The following is a 6,000-nucleotide window of genomic DNA, read 5'->3' on the forward strand; positions in this document are numbered from 1 at the left end:
TCCGCGGCTTAATTGGCCCCTAGTGCTCGATTTGTGTTGTAAGCGGCCAGGCGGATGAAGTGACTGTAATGTATGGATAGACTTTAGATCGTCCACCAACTTGGGAGTGAGTGAGTGAGTGAGTGAGTGAGTGAGTGAGTGAGTGAGTGAGTGAGTTCATATTTAACGTCACACCGGCAATATCTCAGCCATATCGTGACGAAAACAATTCATACAATACAAAATGAAAACATTTTGAGGAGTAAAACCATTTACACCATCCCTCCAGCTATTGGCAATTTAAGAAATCTAGCCATAAATTAAAATAACATATATGCTACGATTAAAAATAGTGGTAGGTTTAAATTAACTTTGAACTATTTTGGGACTTACGTACCCTCTCGGGAGGACAGTAATTTTACAATACTTCAACCCCCTTTGAGGGTACAGCCACTAATAATCTCAGTTACTAATCCAAAGTACCAATAATAAAATATATATCTATTTACAAACTATTCATCAAAATTTATCTAATAATTCTATTTTTTTTGAAAAATTCAATAATTGAATGAAAATTAACAGTACTAAAAAGATCCTTAACAGTTATTACATTGAAATACTTATCCCTTGTGATTGAAAAATCAATACAGTCAAGCAGGACATGCTTGACCGTGATTCTTTCATCACAAGGGATGCAAAACGGAGGATCTTCGCCTTTTAACAAATATTCATGAGTATACCTTGTATGGCCAATGCGACATCGTCGCATAGACCAGCTTGGGAAGTTTGGCTGGATTTGGATTCTGATGGACTGTCCATGGTGTGCTTGCTCCAGAGAGGACCGCCGAAAGACAATTGGTAAACAGCTCACTGTACATAGTGTTAACCCCTAGTCACCCTACAGCTCAACCCCTCAGTCAGCCAAGTACTTTACAGACCAACCACGTACACACGTGCAACTCACTTACTCACTTTAGTCACTCGACAGCCCACCCACTTACACATGTGCTTCTCATTCGCTCATAGATCTAGTCACTCGACAGCCCACCCACACACAAGCTTATACAAGTGCTACTCGGCCACTCTCATTCACTCACCTGTCTAGTCACTCGACAGTATAGCCCACCCACACACATCGCTTTTACAAGTGCTACTCGGACAGTATAGCCCACCCACACACAAGCTTATACAAGTGCTACTCGGTCACTCTCATTCACTCACCCGTCTAGTCACTCGACAGCCCACCCACACACAAGCTTATACAAGTGCTACTCGGTCACTCTCATTCACTCACCCGTCTAGTCACTCGACAGCCCACCCACACACAAGCTTTTACAAGTGCTACTCGGTCACTCTCATTCACTCACCCCTCTAGTCTAGCCAAGTGCACTGACAGCCCACCCACACACAAGCTTTTACAAGTGCTACTCGGTCACTCTCATTCACTCACCCGTCTAGTCACTCGACAGCCCACCCACACACAAGCTTTTACAAGTGCTACTCGGTCACTCTCATTCACTCACCCGTCTAGTCACTCGACAGCCCACCCCACACACAGCTTATACAAGTGCTTACTTGGTCACTCTCATTCACTCACCCATCTAGTCACTCGACAGCCCACCCACACACAAGCTTTTACAAGTGCTACTCGGTCACTCTCATTCACTCACCACCCGTCTAGTCACTGACAGCCCACCGACACACAAGCTTATACAAGTGCTACTCGGTCACTCTCATTCACTCACCCATCTATCTAGTCACTCGACAGCCCACCCACACACAAGCTTATACAAGTGCTACTCGGTCACTCTCATTCACTCACCCATCTAGTCACTCGACAGCCCACCCACACACAAGCTTATACAAGTGCTACTCGGTCACTCTCATTCACTCACCCATCTACCCATCTAGTCACTCAAGCCCACCCATTCACTTACCCATCTGTCACCCACACACAAGCTTATACAAGCCTACTTGGTCATCTCTCATTCACTCACCCATCTAGTCACTAGACTGTATAGCCCACTCACACACAAACACAGGTTTTCCTCTGTGTGTACATCTCATTATTTATTTCTTCAGTTATTCAACAACGCAATGAGATGCACTTTACACCTAACGCTAGAAATATAACATCACAGTCAGAAAGAATCAATTCAACCGTGAATACTGGAGATAAAACATAACCTGCACAAAATGTCAAGGCTTTACTAAAGTAAAATGAGAACAGCTGTATTCCAATATCAATCAGCTGCGACAAAACCCATTTCCATAACCACAAGAGATATCTGCTAAAAGCAGACTCCATTGAACAACCCCTGAAAAAGTCAATAACTACTGTCTTGAAGATGAGCTCCACACCCTCAACACGAAACGGGAGCAGGCTTCTACAGTTAAGGTGGATTGCAATGCTTTTCGACAACACTTTGACGTTCTCATCTGTAAAACATCAATATATACTGGATGTGAACATTGTATTTAAAACATCCTGTAAATGGCTTTGCCTCACAAAAGTTTTTCCCCCAAAATAACCAGAAGATATAAAACAAGGAGGCACAACTCTCATGTGCATATATTTTTAAAGTTGATTTCTATGCATTCTAAAAAGTAGTAACTGTACCTACCAACTAGCAATCACAAAGTGAACCCCGAAAATACGTTGTCGTTAATGTATACCAAACTGATCTGAAAAAAGACTTTACATTTGTGGATATTACGTTTTCCAACAGTCTAGTGGAAATGGTAGAACGGAACTGCGAGGACAAATTATACATTCTCAATATATTCTTATGAAGATTTGGTTAACAAGAAAGATCAAATGGTGAAAACCCTGTTCGAACCAGTACAAATGTTATGAATCAAGGCATGGAGAATGAGGCAGCACCAGACAAATCAAGTATCCTTGGAGCCATGGTGCTGGGGATGGCCGAGATATTTTGAGGCTAACTATATATGATGGACTGCGTTGATCACCAACACTAGTGCTAATGGTCTCTAATTGTTTATATATTATATATTAGGATAACAATCTACTCCGAGGTCCAAACACTTCTGTCAATGATGCAAGGATGTTTGGATCCAACTGATGCAAAAGGCTTCCTCTCAGTAGTGTAAAAAAGCCCTTCAGACCAGACAGTTATGTCTCCATCATTCCCATTATGCTTGTTAGACAGTTCTTGCCTTCTAGTTTGGGAAGAAATGGAACCAGAAAGAGCCAAAAACGAGGGATGCTCCATGAGCGTGTATGGACAACGACATTGTGGAAAGGTGCATTGTCTCAACCATATCTTTGGTGAGTTTTCTCACAAAGTTTAACAGATTATGCTCACGCAGTGTCCTAATCAGATTACACACATATTGGCCACTGATGGTCTTACTTTTCGGGAGGTAGTCCACCAGTCTTTGGAAAACCAGAAAACTGGAGCCTTCTTCGATGGAGGAGATTCTAGATGTTCCACAGCTATGACTGCTGTTTGGCCTCTAGCATAGAGGAATACCCAGGACTCATTTATGCTCACAAATCGCTCGACAAGTTCGACTGTGTCAGCTTCAAACAACGTGAGAGGATGAAACCCGAAACGCTTTTGATCAGGGCTGACGTGGATCTATCCTTCTGAAAGCTTTGTCATGCAAAGTTTATCCGTCACAATGTTGATTTCCATGTAGTTATATGTTATTTGGTGAGTCGTCCATAATCATTATCATTTATCGTATAAACCTTTTCCTCAGTGGCGGTTATTGCGGCTCTCTCTTCCCCTCTTGATCTCCGCTGTCAACCTTAGTTTGGAGGCAAAATTCACAAGCCTCCTAGATGTAGTATCGTATTTCCTCATCGCCTACCTCGTACAACGTTTGGTAGAGGAAGAAGTATCATGCGAGGAAGCTGGAGCCAAAATTCACAAGCCTCCTAGATGAAGTATCGTATATCGTATGTCTTCTATCATGCGAGGAATTTGGAGTTATCCCTTTGATTTTGAAAGCCAAAATGACAGGGCAGTAGCCAGTTGTGACCATGTTCATTCACAGAAAGTACCCTGTCACTTTGATGCCTAAGAAAAATGCTATCTAGAATAAGATCTGAAGGTGTAAAACGTATTATCTATAATACATGCAAAGTTCACAGGGTGTTCTAGCCATTCTCTGTAGTTCTGTAGCCATCAAGGTACAGTGCATGGGTAATAAGAATTGTTTCAACAGAGCAAATCAATTACTTTAATCAACACCATTTCTTCAAAAATGTGTGATTCTGTTTATAAAAGAAAAGTTATGTGAACGCCCACCTTAATCATATGAATCTCCACTGTAGGATTCCGACTGATCACAAGCAAGTGTTTAGGATTCCGACTGATCACAAGCAAGTGTTTAGGATTCCGACTGATCACAAGCAAGTGTTTAGGATTCCGACTGATCACAAGTGTGTTTAGGATTCAAGTGTTTAGGATTCCGACTGATCACGACTGGCAAGTGTTTAGGATTCCGACTTATCACAAGCAAGTGTTTAGGATTCCGACTGATCACAAGCAAGTGTTTAGGATTCCGACTGATCACAAGCAAGTGTTTAGGATTCCGACTGATCACAAGCAAGTGTTTAGGATTCCGACTGATCACAAGCAAGTGTTTAGGATTCCGACTGATCACAAGCAAGTGTTTAGGATTCCGACTGATCACAAGCAAGTGTTTAGGATTCCGACTGATCACAAGCAAGTGTTTAGGATTCCGACTGATCACAAGCAAGTGTTTAGGATTCCGACTATCACAAGCAAGTGTTTAGGATTCCGACTGATCACAAGCAAGTGTTTAGGATTCCGACTAATCACAAGCAAGTGTTTAGGATTCCGACTGATCACAAGCAAGTGTTTAGGATTCCGACTGATCACAAGCAAGTGTTTATGAATGATGGTGAGTGTAGTCTGCATGTTGCACACTCACAAACACATACAAGTGCAATGCAATCGATCGCCTGACATATGGTACAAGTCAAAATAGACAATTGCTTTGGACATGATTTGGACATGTCTTCCGCGTACCTAGCAGAGCTTCACTAAAGCTTTGAATGCTTTAACTTTATCCTTGCTGAGACCTTTCACGCAAAATCTTTGAGATTTAAGAATCCAAATTGTATCTACATCCATTTAATTTTGCCAATACCTCCTGTGAATATAGAGTAAGTCATCTCTTTGATTGTATTGAGGATATGGAAAATCTCTGAGACAGGATATAGTGTTACCTGGACGCAGCCATAGAGGTCTCTTTCTACAGAATTTTAGGGAGCATTGAAAATCCAGTACAAGAGAGAAATGGACAGATACAGCCAAACGTTGATAGCTATAGTACGTGGTGTTATAAATTACATTTCAAACATTAAATGTGGAAATATTTTATGTGTCACTTATTTTAAATTCTTTAATCTAACAATAATATTTCATTACTACGTAAACATAATTTTTTGAAACAAACTAGCAATTGAACAAAAATCACCACATGGACAAAAACACTGCCATGGAGAAATACACAATTCATGGACTGTTTACCTCCGTTGCACCTTTTGTTCCAGGAATGCAAAATATTGTTGACATCGATTTTCAATCATGTTTCGTACACCTATAATCCTTGAACAGTTGTTGTCAAAACAAGCAAACACATACCTGCATGAAACCATCTTTCTTATGGGAATGCCATTTAATCATAGACAACGTATAACAAGTTCAAATAACAAAATTGATATAATCACACGAAATGGTACGCACGAAGCACCACTCATTACGAGGAATTAGCTGCCACACTTTCTATGATGCGAAACGTACGGCTCATATTATACTCCGTGTAGCGCCGGAACATAAATACCTCATTCTGTCACAGCCAGAAGAGCGTACATGCATGGACAATACAACCAACGTATAGGTATTACTGCTTGTGTGGCATTACTACAGCAGTAGGTATTTATAGGTATTTACAACAATCAATAGTGATGGGAGATGAAGCAGTGCTGATCCAGGATACCGACCCCGACCACGCGTCCGT

The sequence above is a fragment of the Haliotis rubra genome, unplaced genomic scaffold (assembly GCF_003918875.1).
Source record: "Haliotis rubra isolate DU_JTF1 unplaced genomic scaffold, ASM391887v1 Scf23, whole genome shotgun sequence".
Lineage (NCBI taxonomy): Eukaryota > Metazoa > Mollusca > Gastropoda > Lepetellida > Haliotidae > Haliotis > Haliotis rubra.